General features: G+C 40.8%; 1 protein-coding gene across 1 annotated transcript in view; it reads right to left on the bottom strand.

Moving 5' to 3' along the window:
• The window catches only part of LOC308092678 (protein NLRC3-like), a 59,205-nt gene extending 43,870 nt beyond the window's left edge, over positions 1-15,335 (bottom strand). Inside the window, exon 1 of the mRNA XM_080438745.1 lies at positions 15,198-15,335. The gene's annotated coding sequence lies outside the window, so the exon portion shown is untranslated. The remainder of the gene's footprint in view (positions 1-15,197) is intronic.
• Positions 15,336-16,798: the final 1,463 nt, after the last annotated feature.

Below are 16,798 nucleotides of genomic sequence, written 5' to 3'. Positions count from 1 at the left end.
TGGGGATAAATCAATTGGCATAACGACTAAATTGGGGAGAAAAAGGAGTAAAAAGCAAAGTGAAACTAGAAAAAGTGCTCCTCGGAGCACAGGTCTCCGCCAGGTCAGGAAGGTTATTGTGGGCCAGCAATGTTTGGAATTCGACAATCAGGATGGAATATAAAAAAGCGGACGGAACCATCTTGTTCACTTGACTCTAGAGATAATGTGTACTGATTTGCATGATGTTGACAAAATTTGTAGGAGTAATATTAAAAAGAAAAGTGTTGCAAAAATCGGCCTCCTGGTGGTGCTATAATAGGGCAATGTTAAAAGGGTGGCATTTGTTCTTCAACTTAGTGCGAATCTGCATGCAAAGTTCCACCGCAATCGGACGCTGTGTTTATGATTTGCGGCATTTTGTTGAAAACGGGGCACTCCCGCAAACTTTATATGTCAATGTCAAATGGGCCTGTTATAGCGCCACCATGAGGCTGATTTGAAAAATTTCGAGTGGCATTTCTTCCTCTGCCTAATGGGAAATTAACGGAAATCGCAAGCTGCGTTCATGATTTGAGGCATTTTGTTCAAAACGGAGCAATCCTGCAAACTTTGGAAGCCAACCTTAGCCAATCAGGAGGGAATATGGAAAATCGGACAGATCCGTGGTGATCATATGACTATAGAGATACTGTGTACCGATTTGCATGACATTTGGATAATAGTAGTAATGGAAAACTATGGGTTTTGCACAAATCGGCCTCCTGGTGGCGCTATAACAGGCCCATGTGAAAGATTTGGGGCAGAGGTTCTGAATTGGCATCCAGGGAGTGTGTGTGCACAGTTTCGCAGCGACTGGGCCAACGGTGCCGGAGATTAGCCGCTCGCAGACAGATGGACGCACGGACACACGGACACACGGACACACGGACGGACGGACGGACGGACGGACGGACAGGGGGTAAAACATACTCTCTTGCCATGCCTTCGGCCTGGCGGAGACAAAAAAGAAAGACATCTAGAGCCAATCAGAATGTGGGACGACATTTTATACTGTGGTATGCAGGACAGGGCATAAACATGCTGTGCAGTCCCACATACAGTAATGTGGGACACTTGGTCAGCCTACTTATTACTTATTATTACTACTTAAATTATATAGATTGTAGTAAACTTTATTTTTGAACCTCTTTATGTTATCTGGAAAATACATTCACAAATGCAAGTGGAGTAAATAAACCACATCCTAAACGCAACTTGAACCAACAACAAAGTAGCAGCCAACTTTTCTTGCTGAAGTCATGTCACTTATAGCATTAGCTAACTCACGCTCTTTTAGAATAGTATCATGTTCTTCTCTGTCTAAATATGTTGGTGACAGAAAGAGAGAGAGAGCGAGAGAGAGAGAGAGAGAGAGAGAGAGAGAGAGAGAGAGAGAGAGAGAGAGAGAGAGGGGGGAAGTAGTGAGCGGCAGAGGGAGAGAGAGAGCGAGAGAGAGAGGGGGGGTAGTCAGGGGCAGAGGGACGGGGAGGGGTTAGACAGGACCTGGAGGGAGAAAAAGAGAGCAAGTCAGGGAGGGTTAATACATAGAAAAATCTCCTTCGGCTAGTTAGAAAGTCTTGGAGTTGCAAGAAATGCCTAAAAGTAGCCTACCTAGACAAGGCAGTGTAGTCATTTGTTTTATCCTTTAGGCTACTTCATTCTGTTCTTCGCTTCACAATTTTTTAATTTTTCAAGATTTTTACAAATGCTTTGAAAATAGTTGAACTGCTCCTAATTTAGCTGGGGACCCCTGGAACCCCCTCATGGACCAATTGAAAACCACTGTTCTGGTACATTATAATAAACCAATTACCCTACAGGCCTACACTAACCTGCTCATTCGTCATCGCAAAACAAAATGGAGTCTGGACTGTTCATATCACTGCTCTGCTCAGTCGTATCAAAATGGTTCACTGTGCCTCTATGTACTTCTGTTTCTATCATACGGGGTGTGTCTATAGTCCTGTGTTTTCCTCTAGCAGTGGAGTCATGTTGCAACAGCTCGTAGTTGCCCCGCCTCTATGTAGTCATGGGCTGAATATGAGAAAAAGTTCCTCTAGGCTCAGGCATGAAAAAGTAAACTGACTTGCAGTCAACAGCACAATAATTCACCTTTACCACTGGAAACACACACACACACACACACACACACACACACACACACACACACACACACACACACACACACACACACACACACAAACATTAAAATCAACAGCATATTAATCACACTAAACCACAAATAATGGCCTAGGCCTAAATGCTTAGTTCAAACACCTGTGCTATGCAGCAATAATAGCCGCTCTACAAGCTCAAAATGTTTCAACACACCACACATTTTAAGCTAGTAGATCGCTATTTTCAGTGTTATTTTCTACCAAAGAGCCTCTAAAGTTTCTAAACGATGCAGTTGGGTATAATGTAGGCTGCAATGACTCCTTCTTCTTCTTCTTTTGGTTTGAGGAGAAAAGGGTAAAAAATGTGTTAGCCTTGATAATCTGCCACCAAGATGACGGTTTGGTTCTCTGACTCACAACCTACTGAGGGACTTTCCACTCTACAAATAAATCACGTGACTTTCATCTGCAACAGGATGTGGTCCATACTATGTTATGTTTCAGTTGCGATCTTATTATTCTCATTTGCACATCAGCTAGAGCAATGTATATATATATATATATATATATATATATATATATATATATATATATATATATATATATATATATATATATATATATATATATATATATATATATATATATATATATATATATACAATTATTTTTGGACACCTACAACTTGCAAATAAAATTCAACAAATTACTTTTGTTTGAATTTAAATTAAACATAACTATAACTCATAATAAGAGAGAATCAATAACAAGTAGACTTGGTAACCTGGCTGTAGAAAGTAACACCACAGTAAAGAACCTGGGGGTGATTATCGATTCTGAATTGAATTTCAATACACACATTAATCATGTCACCAAGATTGCTTTCTTTCATCTTAGAAATATTGCTCGAATTAGAGACTATCTGTCGTTAGACGATGCAAAGACGCTGATCCACGCTTTTGTTTTCTCTCGGCTTGATTACTGCAACGCACTCTACTCTGGCCTGCCAAAGAAAACAACTGACAGATTACAACTTGTTCAAAATGCGGCAGCCAGAATTTTAACTAAAACCAGGATGAGAGAACATATCACTCCAGTTCTTGCTTCACTACACTGGCTCCCGGTTGTTTTTAGGATTGATTTTAAAATTCTTTTAATAGTTTATAAAGCTCTAAATGGTCTGGCACCTACCTAACTCTCTGACTGCCTAGAGAGATATGTTCCAAACCGGGCCCTCAGGTCTTCAAGTGCTGACCTGCTCGAGGTGCCTACAATGACATATAAAAAATACGGTGAAGCAGCATTCTGCTTTTACGGACCGACAGTGTGGAATAAACTCCCATTACACCTAAGACAGGCAGCCTCTGTCGATAGCTTTAAAGCACAGCTCAAGACCTATTACTTCACTCTTGCTTTTAGCTGATTCTTTGGTTGATTTTTAATTCCTCACTGTATTCCCTATTTTAATGTTGTTTTATGCCTTTGCTTTTGCCTTTGCTTTTATTTTATTTTATTTTATTTTTGTTTGCTTTATTGTTAAATTGGTTCTAACTGTAATTGTATTCTTGCTCTGTAAAGCACTTTGAGCTGCATTTCATGTCATGAAAGGTGCTATACAAATAAAGTTTATTATTATTATTATTATTATAACAAAACTAACTATCCTAATAATGAGCCTGGACGAACCACAAACATGTTTAGAATGTTTGCAATTTAATATGTCTCTGCCAGTGCTCCTCATGTCAACAGTGTGTTATTTTTGGTTGTGAGGAATCCTGTGTAGGCACGCACAAGGCCGTTTCCGTATGCGGTCTAAACCGGATTTGCAACCTGTAATGTGAACTGATCCTGATAGCATTGTTGAGGATGCATGCGCAGTTGCGCACCACAGTGAACCAAATCTCTCCGTGGAGTAATTAAATAAACACCGACAAACAGCACGGAACATTAACACAAACACAATGGAATGATTTAAGCACTTTATAAGAAAACTAACACTTGCTAGTTACACATGTTGATTTAACGTTAGTACATGTGTTTTATTGGTGGACATGCGTTCGTGGCAGGTTATATTATGGGCTTTTGACATGCTTTCCCCTCTTCTTGCCGGTACAGCGTACCGGCGCTGAATCTTTCAACGGAACGCTGCACCGTTCAAAGGACTTTTATTTGCAAGGGTCGCTTCACTGAATGGACTCGATGCGGTGGTGATTGGCTGTGTGTCCGAGACGGAGAATGAGCCAAAGGATCACAGCAGCGGCGGAGGGGGGTTGCTTTTGTTCTTTCTCGTTCTAAATTTTACACGGCAGACCCAGCCATCTCAGACGGCACACTAAAGTGCCGTGGCAGCCCGGTTGGGAAACACTGAGCTAGAGCAGTGGCTCTCAAACTTATTGGACCCCCAAATAAAAATGCATTCGGCCGCGGACCCCCATCTGAAAATATGTTGTGGCAATTTTTTTTTCTTTTTTATAGGAGATATACAAGCTGACAACATGTCAGCTTATAAATCTGCTATTTTCAAATAGCCGATATATAGATTTAAAGTGCTTAAACTGATTATGAAGTGATTAACTAATTCTGCGGGGGACCCCCAAGAACCCCTCAAGAACACCTGGTGGTCCCCACTTTGAGAACCCCTGAGCTTGCAAGCAGCTCTGTCAGTTATAACACACACATATTAATTTTACCTTTATAGCGATATATTGTTTTTATGATAAAACAACATTCTTCCACAAAATCTTGTGTACAGCCGTATACATTAATGATGGTCATGGAGGCTAATTTCTTCATTGCCAATATGTAATCCTTGTTTGGGGCATAAAGTCGGCTGCAAAGACCGTGACAGGTTAAAACCTGCACTTTACACGTGTGCCTTACATTAACCTGAATGCATTGGTCCTCCAGAGTCTGGACTGTTCATGTCTCTCACTATATATTTTTTCATATATATATATATTTCATATATTATTATATTTGCCTGAGGAAAAAAAAATAGTGTGCGGATATGTTTTATCTTCTCGTTGATTCTTGACTTGAAGCCTTAATGTCCAGCACCTGGCCTAAATACAGGCATAAGATGTGCACACAATCTTCTCTGTGAACATGTCACTGTGTTGCTCACTCATATCAAAATGGGTGACTGTGCCACAATGTACGTGTATTTCTATCACAGTCTACAGTCCTGTGTTTTTCCCTAGCATATAACTTCATCCATCCAGGTGGTGTCATGTTGCAACAGGTTTTAGTTGCTCCTCCTCTATGTATTTATAGGCTGAGTATGAGACAAAGTCCGCCTGCGCACTGATATGGAGATTGTAGAGGACTATTTTTTAACTTCTTTATTGTATATGGAAATTAAATTTACAAATGCAAATGGACATAAATACAATTATGCATATATGCATAATTATTATTATGCACATCAACCCTGGCCAAATGTGGCCCGTGGTGACCTCATTGGTGGGCTGTGGACAGTTCAGAAACCTGCTTACCGGTGACACCATTGTTAATACAAATAATAAATCATTCATGTAAGAACTTTAGAGTATTCTTTTTGTCATGTCAAATGGAAACAAAGGGAACTTGCAAAAAAACAGTTGGATAAACCATTTGACTTGACCAGTGGTTCTCTAACTGTTGGTCTGGACCCCCAGGGGGTTCCCCAAGTGATTTTGGGGGGTCCCCAGATGATTTGCTTAATGTGCAACATTGTTTTCTCACTCAACAGCAAACAAACCAACATAGGCCTACAGGGGTATCGGCACATTTCTAAAGTGACAATTTAAGGACTTTTAAGACCTTTTAATACCTCTAAAATGAAAAATAATGATTATAAAAAACACCAATACTGAGTCAAAAGTAATCAACAAACTATGCAAAACAAAATGGTCAAACATTGGCCAAATTGTCAGGCATAAATTGTGAAAATAGCCGATCTACATGCTCACAACATCTACTGTATACCACTATGAAGTTATTGGCTGAATTTGAGACAATATGCCATGAAAAAGGCCTCCTTTCCCCAGCAGGGCTGGTAAACTGACTTGTAGTCAACAATACAATAATTCACCAACAGGATTTACATCACACACACATACACTATTAATGACAACAGTACATTAACCCTGCCGTCCCTATTTAGGCCATGTCAGTATAAGCGAAAATTGTCAAACATTGCCTATGCTTTTATGCTTAATTTATACACATTAAGGTACTAGTGTTGTGCAGTGAAAACAGCTGATCTACAAGCGAAGCTTTGTGAGCTTGTAGACCGGCTATTGTTATTTTATATTGAGGGGCCACTAAACAACACAATTGGACATAACGTAGGTCGTATAGGCTGCAATGAAGGTGACAGGTTAAAACCTGCACTTCACACGTGTGCGTAGTTTGATTGACATCAAACACAGTCCTGTAATGACAGCTTTCCCTGCTTCACAGCATTGGATAAAAGCCAGATTTGAGAAAAGCATCAGTCCTGTATTTGTTTAAACTTTTGAAATCTAGAGCCAATCAAAATGTGAGACACTGTGTTAATATGTGGGATGCAGGACAAGGGATAAAAACAATGTGCAGTCCCACAAAGACTCTTTTTTTTTGGAAGAACATGAATGCCGTGAGCACTCAAAAAGTGACAACCCCATTGACTAAACTATTCATTAAGAAAAAATATATTTGTATTATTATACAATTATATTGACTGTAGAAAACGTTATTTTTTAACCTCTTTATTTATTTATTTTATCTGGAAAATACTACATTCACAAATGCAATGGAAAAGCAATACATCACACCCTAAATGCAACTTAACCCAACAAGTTAGTATCACACCAACTTTTCCTGCTGAGGTCATGTGATTTACAGTCAACTGCCGAGGTGACTCCAGTGTTGTACAATAACATACCCATGTCACTTAAAGCAGCTTACTTCTTAAGTTCCTATTATGTATTATTATTCTGTTTTGCATTCTTAACATGTTGGTGCATGGCGACATCATGGCCACACACACACACACACACACACACACACACACACACACACACACACACACACACACACACACACACACACACACACACACACAGAGAGAGAGAGAGAGAGAGAGAGAGAGAGAGAGAGAGAGAGAGAGAGAGAGAGAGAGAGAGAGAGAGAGAGAGAGAGAGAGAGAGAGAGAGAGAGAGAGAGAGAGACAGACAGACAGACAGACAGACAGACAGACAGACAGACAGACAGACAGACAGACAGACAGACAGACAGACAGACAGACAGACAGACAGACAGACAGACAGACAGACAGACAGACAGACAAGCTGGGCGGGGAGGGGAGGGTGATATCACTGCATGTATTCCTAGAGGCTGTGGCAGCCATAGACATATAAAGGTAGACACCTCCCTACCTCTGGGGTGTCTGTATCACGGCTGCCATATTAGAGGGGGCACGCTTCCTGACTACTGGCCAATCACAGAGATGATTAGCTTAGTGCGCTTACATTGTTTCTCACTCCACAGTAAACAAACCAACATACAGTATAACTGTACAGGGTATCTGCACTTTTAAGACCTTTTTGATACCTCTAAAATGAAATAAATAAATAACACCGTTACTCAGTCAAAAGTAATCAACAAACCATACAATACAAATTCTCAAACATTGGCCAAATTGTCAAATATTAGAGGCATACATTGTGAAAATAGCCGATCTACATGCGGTGTGAGCATGTAGAACATCTATTTTCACAATCTTTATCTATAGTCAAACTAAATGTAATTTCTAAACTCCTACGACTCCTCCAAGTGCTTGAAGTACAACAATGTGCAAACACAGCAGCAAGATTCGTGAGTTGCTGTGATAGGAAAAGGATATCAAACGGAACACAACCACCCTAAAGACTAATCATTGGGTATATTCCGGCACTATACCTGCACCCAGTGATCTTGGTACATAGAAATTGATCTATTGAAGATTCTGACTTTCAAATGTACATATTTTTTGTTTTGATTGTATTGCTGTATTGTTGTATTATGCTTTCTGCTTTGGCAATGTAAACGTATGTTTTCTCATGCCAATAAAGCCCTTTGAATTGAATTGAAATTGCTTGTCAGGGTGAGGGGTCCCCAATTCAAATATGATTATTTTGGGGGGTCACAGCCTGAAAGGTTTGAGAACTACTGGACTAGACCACCATTTGCGCTTTTCCCAACCTATGGGCCGGGGCCCACTGGTGGGCCTTGAGGATATATAAGTGGGCCCCCACATAATTGGTAAAACACTAATGCAAAAAACACTGGTGTTTTTCACTGTCTGGTGATGGTAGATTTCACCAGCCTTTGTAAAACAGCTGATGTGATTTTGTGCCTGAAAAGGTTGCCCAGCCCTGAGCATGTTGCCAAAGCAGCTGAACAGTCAGTTTATTAAAGTGATACAAGCATGACGGGACAAGTCCTCTACATGTGTTTTACACAAAAAATAGAAAAACAAACTGAGGAGGACAAAACATGATGACAACTAATGGAAAACAATATAAATCAAACAAATGTACAACTGGATATACAACCAACAACCCTAGTGTTCCAGTAATAAAAATATGAATACCGTATACCCACACGTGATAACCCGATGAACCAATATTGAATATAATGTTAAACCAACCTACAGAACAAACAACATAAGAGGAAACAGAATATTCTAGTTCCTCCTTGTGACCTTTAGGAACCAGGGTCTCTAATTGATAGACTTTTGACCACTTTGTCACTACTAGGCCTATACAACTCCACATATAGGCCCCGGCCATTTGTGCCCGTCTAGATTTTCCGCCATTTCACGCTTTCTTCCAAACCCACCTTTTGATACTACTCCTACAGATTTTGTCCAAAACTCACACAAATCCGTACATATTATATCTGGAGTCATGGGATCAAGATGTATGAGTCAGAATTAGCAAATTCCATTCCAATTGGCTATGACTGCCTTCCAAATGTTGCGGCCCTGGGTAGGCAACCCAGCCTGGCGGGGATTTTTTTTTAACAACCTTGACATCCCTATTTGAATAACAATTCTGTAACTAAATAGGAGTTTACAGCAAACACTCTGACACCCACACAACATTCAAATAGCTTTTCTTATAAAAGAGCTACGTTTCTGACTTCCATTCAACAGTGAAACATGATTTAAGACGGAACTAAAGTAATTCTGAATTAAACATGAAATACCATTTAACATGGTAAAGGACCATGGATTCATGTTTTCCATCTAAACTGTAGGTGTGTTTTTTCAACTGCTGATTCACAGACAGAGGTAAACAGGCTCATTTAAGATGCTGCATTATTACAGATACAGCAGCTAACAAAAACTGTTTGTTTGTTTGTTTGTTTGTTTGATTGATTGCTTGATAGCTTGATTGATTGATTGATTGATTGATTGATTGATTGATTGATTGATTGATTGATTGATTGATTGATTGATTGATTGATTGATTCAGGTTTAAATATACATTGGTTTAGAATTGTGGAAAAATAGACTGTAAATGTTTATATAAGAAGTTAATTACAGTACATTTTCATGTTGGCGATAATCTGCCCCCATTGAAGGTTTAGTTCTCTATCTCACAAACCGAGGAATTTTTCTCTACAAATAAATCCTGTGACTGTCATCTGCTACAGGATGTGGTCTATGTTATGTTTCAGTTCTGCATAATATGTGAGCTTATTATTCTCATATGCACATCAGTGGTTCTCAAACTTATAAGGACTCCCACATTAATATGTATTTGGCCGCAGACCCCTTCTGAAAATATGTTGTGGCATGGACCTCCATAAGATTTGTTTAGTTAAAATATTTTCAAAATATTTTTGAGATTTAAATAGGAGATCTACAAAATGACAACCCGTTGTCAGCTTTAGATCGTCTATTTTCAAATAACCAATATATAGGTTTAAAGTGGTTATGTTGATGCCATGAGAACTAATTCTGCTGGGGAACCCCTCAAGGACCCCCGGGGGTCCCCGGAGTCCACTTTGAGAACCACTGAGCTTGAGTAACCAATCCAGCCGCAAGCAGTTCTGTCAGTTATAACACACACATATTTATTTAACTTTTATAGTGATAGGCAGCTATTGTTTATTATGATAAAACATTCTTCCACATAATCTATAAGTAGAGCCCAACACATTAATGACGGTCATGGAGGCTAATGTCTTCATTCCCAATATGTAATCCTTGTCAGTATGATTTTTTTCACAACGGTGAGCTTGTAGTATTTGGTCAAAATGTTGTCTGCAATGACCATGACAGGTTAAAACCTGCATTTTAAACGTGTGCACAGTTTGATTGACTTCAAAAACTTTAATGGCAGCATTCCCTGCTTCACAGTCATCGGAGGGAGAGAAAGAGAGCGAGTGGGGGAGGGGTAATACATAGAAAGTGCTCCTTCGGTTAGTTAGAAAGTGCCTAAATGCCTAAATGGGCGAGGCAATGTATTCATTAGTTTTCTCCTTTACGTCATTTTGTTCTTACCTCGCTGAACTTCATTTATGCAAGACGTAGCCTATGCTGCAGCTTACAGTATACCTTGTATCTTCCAGTCTAGAGAGATTATGTTCTTGTACAGTGGTTTTTCATGTCATTGAAGGTATGGACCCCATCTGAAAATATTTTTTTTCAAATAGCCGATTTACAATCTCACAACGCCTCGTATCGTGACACGTTGTGAGCTTATAAATATACTTTTGAATGGCCAAAGTATAAAATAGGATGGTTAAACCGTTCCTAATTTAACTGGAACCCCCTGGAACCACCTCAAGGACCCCACTTTGCCTTGGCACTTTGAGAACCACTGTTCTATATGCATTATAATAAACCAATACCCTACATTATCCTGAATGCATTGGTCCTCCTAGAGTCCGGATTGTTCGTGTCACTGTGTTGCACATTCGAATCAAAATGGGTGACTGTGCAGGTAGGCTATGTGTATTTCTATATCACAGTCTACAGTCCTGTGTTTTCCCCTAGCATATAACTTCATCCAGGTGGTGTCATGTTGCAACAGGTTTTAGTCGCTCTTCCTCTATGTATTCATGCAGGGCTGATTGTGAGAGAAAGTTCACCTGGGCACAGACATGGAAAAGTCTCCCCTCCCCAGCAGGGCAGGTAAACTGACTTGCACTCAACACAGCACAATATTCATTTGCAACACACACACACACACACACACGCACACGCACACGCACACGCACACACACGCACACACACACACACACACACACACACACACACACACACACACACACACACACATAGAATAGCCTAGGCCTAAATGCATAAGGCATTACACATTGTACGCCAGTGTTGCGCTGCAAAAATAGCCAATATACAAGCTCGATTGATTGTCTGTTTGTTTGATTGATTGATTGATTTACTGATTGATTGATCGATTCACAGTAGGTTTAAATATACATTTGTTTAGAATTGTATAATTTTCGAATAAGTTAATTATAGTAACTTTTCATGTTGTTGATAATCTGCCACCATTGAAGGTTTGGTTATCTATCTGACAAAGAATTTTCCACAATAAATCATGTGACTGTCATCTGCATCAGGATGTGGTCTATATTATGTTTCAGTTTTGCATAATATGTGAGCTTATTATTGCCATATGCACATCAGCTAGAGCAGAGGTTCTCAAACTTACAAGGAAATTAATTAATTAATTTGAATTTGGCCGCGGACCCCCATCTGAAAATATTTTGTGGCATGGAGTCAGCACCCATACAAGATTTGGTTTGTTAAAATGTTAAAAAAAATATTGCAACATTTTCACAATTCCCTGACCTGCCAGACACTTTAAGAAGAAGGTATAACGTTCTTCCCCTTTATGATGTATTTGTGGGTGATTTTTATACTCAAGGAACTTGGACATGAAGGAAGGGAAGCTTTCGACACCGGGCATGTGCCATTGCTATATAGAGAAAATGACATAGATGACGTTACCTTCTTTTGTAAAATACCCTGGTTTCACTGTAAATTCCAAAGAAGGGAATGGATTTCCCCCCCATCTGCAGTAATAACGTCATAAGTGTGTGTTTTGTCTATACAGAGTGAAACTTTATTATTGTCCTGAGAGGCTAGTGTATTAAAATGATTGCACAATGTATCTCTAAATGAGAGATTGATGCCACCTGTGTTTACATGGCCCTGATGTTAGAGATCTTCCCTGATTGCTCATGTAGTTGGCAGTTGGTCCTTCTTCCAACTCACACACTACCTACCATCCTCAAGTATAACAATGACTGAGTTGATGTATTGTGTGATATTAACAGTGGTGATCAGTTTGTCTTCTTTTCCTCAATGGAAACAAGACCGCAAGGACTTTTTTGAACGGACCTTTTAGACAAAGTATTTTGAACAGCACATAGAAATGAAAAAATGGGTCGTTGGAGGACAATCAAAGAGGGTGTTACCTACCTAAAACGTAATGGTCGTAGATAACTTAATAACATTTTGCATTTGTTTGGGAAGATGAAGTAAGGTCCTTTTTACCACAGATGTGTGAGACTACATTCACTTCCTTGTTTACTTTGTGTGGTGACGCTGTCTGTGAGCCGCAGATTAGACTGTATGCATGCTCATAACTCAGAATGTTGTGAGACATGGAGTTCGATGTGTCGTTCCACACTTGTCGTGCAAAGCATAATCTTTACCTTCAATCAGTCATCCCCACACACACACAGTCATCCCCCCCCCCCCACACACACACACACACACACACACACACACACACACACACACACACACACACACACACACACACTCAAAAGAGAGCCTCTGTCATGACAGCATTTCTATCTGCTCTGCCTTGTCCCAGCTTGCCCTCTCTACAATGTGTTTGTATATTGTCTCTGTCGGGTGGAAACCTCATGTCCAAACCTGTTACTTTTCAGGATTCAAATTCAAAAATAGCAAAAGTAGCAGATCTACAAGCTCAAAACGCAATGCGAAGCAACACATTTTTAGCTTGTAGATCTGCTACTTTTGATGCTTTTGTGTGGCGCTGTAGTATGATCATGTAGGGCATTAATTTACAAAAAAATAACACAACAAGTTGAAATATGGAGATAAGAGGTTTCTGTCCGACAGCAACGATATCTACTTGACCCCCAACAAAGTGCACAGAGGTGGTGGGAGGAAAATTCTTGCTACATGTTTATTTGCAACAGCAAATAAGGAGAACTGAAAATCATAATAAGCATACTGTAGTTCTCCTTTCCAGTATGAGGACACGGTCACGTGCATCAGAAGTGTGGCAGACAACTCGTCACACACGCAGAGGCACGCTTATTGCCATTTGGCAATAAGGCCCCCCCCCCACTGAGGGGGGCCCCGAAGGCCAACAAACCTTACCCCAAGGCAATGTCTTCACAAACACACAGTGACAGGACAGCAATGACATAATAGTAGGAAACCTCCCTTCGGGGCCCTCCATGGCACCCGTCTTTCGCTCTCTGTCTCTCTCTCTCTCTCTCTCCCACAAAAACACACAGACAATTTCAAACAGGGCGATAAGATAAGATACTAAAGACCTTTATTGATCCCGCTGGGGAAATTCAGGCGCCAAAGACAGTACAGCAGTTAAAAACAGATTACAGGGCAAGGAAAAAGTACTGTAGACACATTGTGACCAGGCTCACACAGTGTTCTCATGGCATCATGGCATCAACATAACCACTTTAAACCTATATATTGGTTATTTGAAAATAGACAATCTAAAGCTGACAACGGGTTGTCATTTTGTATGTGACACATTGTAAGATTGTAGATGAGCTATTTTAGGAGGAGAGAAAAAGTTATAAGTAGGGTAAAAGCTGCAGCATACTTCTTGCAGTAATAGTAAGCTCAAAATGACGTAAAGGGGAAAACAAATTAATAGCCTACATTGCCTTGCCAAAGAACTTTTGGCATTTCTTGCCCCTCCAAAGAAAAATATTTTGCACCTCCAAGATTGGAGCACTTTCTATGCATTACCCCTCTCCCACGTACTCTTTCTTCCTTTAGGTCCCCTCTAAACATGTCTCTCTCTATCCCCTCTCTCTACCCGCCCCTCACTCCAGTCCTTTCCTTCCTCTCTCCCTCTCCCCAGTCCCACATAAAACAGGACACCTCGTCACCCTATAATCATGAGATGGAGTTCTATGCAGCTCTTGTCAAATTGGAAGGACATTACTGCCGTGAACACTCAAGAAATGATTCTGGGATTCACAGCAAATTAAAAAAACAAATCACATGCATACATGCATATTATTATGCATATTAACCACATTAAAGCAGCACTATGTAACTTATAATAATAATATCCGCTGCGGTCTGACAGTCACAAAATCAATCAATCAATCAATCAATCAATCAATCAATCAATCAATCAATCAAGCCAAAGAAGATGATGACAACATGGTGTTGTAACATGTCATATTCAACACGTCACTTATAGCATTAGCTAACTCATGGCCTCATGTTCTGCTCTGTCTAATTATTCTGGGGAGAGGGAGAGAGGGAGGGAATTGGTGAGGGGTGGGGGGAGAGAGAGGGGTAGAGAGAGACAGGAGGATGGAACTGGAGGGAGAGACAGGTTTAGAGGGGACCTAGAAGGAGAGAAAGAGAATGAGTAGGGGGGGGGGGGGGGTAATGCATATAAGTGCTCCTTCGGCTATACAAAATCTTGGAGGTACAAGTTCTTAGGCAAGAAAATGTATTAATTTGTTTCCTCCTTCATGTCATTTTGTTCTTACTATTTCTGCAAGAAGTACCCTGCAGCATTAACCTTTATAATAACTTTTCCCCCAAGATTTTTACTCATGTTTCAAGAATAGCCGATCTACAAGCTCACAATGCGTCGTAAACTGACTGGTTGTGACCTTGTAGATCGGCTATTTTCAAATAACCAAACTATAAAATAGGGTGGTTAAACTGTTCCTAATTTTGCCGGGACCCTCTGGAACCCCCTCAAGGACCCCTGGGGTCCCCACTTAGAAAACCACTGTTCTAGAACATTATGATAAACCACTTACCCTACTTTAACCTGTATGAATTGGTCCTCGATCTGGCTTTGTCGTCGCAAAACAAAATGGAGTCCGGATTGTTCATTTCCCTATGTTGTGCTCAGTTGTATCAAAATGTGTGACTGTGCCGCAACGTATGTGTATTTCTATCACACAGGGAGTGTCTACAGTCCTGTGTTTTTCACTAGCACAACTTCCTGCAGTTAGAGTCTTGTTGCAACAGGCTGTAGTCGCTCCTCCTCTTTTCATAGGCTGATTATGACACACTATGCCCCTGGGCACAAACATGAAAAAGCCCTCCCCTCCCCAGCAGGGCAGGTAAACTGACTTACCGTCAACACAACACAATAATGTACTTTCACCTGTATTACAGTATTTACATTACACATACACACTATTAATGCCAACAGCATATTAACCACATTGAACCACAACAAATAGTCTAGACCTAAATGATTAATTCATGTATGCTATTGTTGCACAGTAAAACAAAAAAATACAAGCATAATGTGCTTGCAGATCGGCTATTTTCTGTTATTTTCTATCAACGAGCCTCTAAACGATGCAGATGGTCAGAACGTAGACTGCGCAATGAGTGTGACAGTATAAAACGTCAACTCGGACTGCGAAGAATCTGGGTGTGACCCTGGACGATCAACTGTCATTCTCGGCAAACATCGCATCGGTGACACGGTCCTGCAGATTCCTCCTCTACAACATCAGGAGGATTCGCCCCTTCCTCACGGAGAAGGCAGCCCAGGTGCTCATCCAGGCTATTGTCATCTCCCGCCTGGACTACTACAACTCCCTCCTTGCTGGTGCTCCGGCATCAGCCATCAGACCTCTGGAGCTTGTTCAGAAAGCTGCGGCTCGTCTGGTGTTCAACCGCCCCAAGTTCTCCCACACAACTATCCTTCTCCGTTCTCTACACTGGCTCCCCGTAGCGGCTCGCATCCAGTTTAAAACCCTGGTGCTAGCCTATAGGGCAGTGAAAGGAACAGCTCCTTCTTACCTCCGGGCTATGGTCGATGCTTACACCCCTGCCCGACCACTGCGGTCTGCCACCTCGGGGCGACTGATTGCCTCGTCGCTCAAGGGTTCTTCTGGCCGATCTACACGGTCACGACTTTTTTTCTGTTCTGGCCCCACAGTGGTGGAATGAACTTCCCACTGATGTCAGGACAGCAGAGTCACTGCCCATCTTTCGCCGCAGACTGAAAACCCACCTCTTCAGGAAACACTACCCTTCCTCTTCGCCTTGTCTGCTTGTTGTTAACTAGTTGTACGAACTCTTGTTTTATTATTGTATTGTTTCATTGGTTCTTGTTTAGTCGATACACTTATTTCTTTTAGCTCTGTCACAGTCTGTCTAGGTGTTGTATTTCTATGTTGTGTTCTAGTCATTCTGGTTCTATGTTGTCTTCTCCAGCTGTATCTCATGTGTAATCAGCCCTCATGTGTATATTAGTCTTGTTCCCCAGTCAGTGCTTGTCGGATCATTGTTTGTGTCTCATCCTCTGTCTGTATGTTAGTCTGTAATAAAATCCCAATCTTGGGTTTGAACACTACTCTGCCTGGCTGTCTGCATTTGGGTCCTCACCACACCACCA

This window comes from Gymnoscopelus braueri, assembly GCF_963280865.1.
Source record: "Gymnoscopelus braueri genome assembly, chromosome: 9".
Classification (NCBI taxonomy): Eukaryota; Metazoa; Chordata; class Actinopteri; order Myctophiformes; family Myctophidae; genus Gymnoscopelus; species Gymnoscopelus braueri.
Note: the sequence above shows the minus strand (reverse complement) of the source record. Positions and strands in the feature narration are given on the sequence as shown.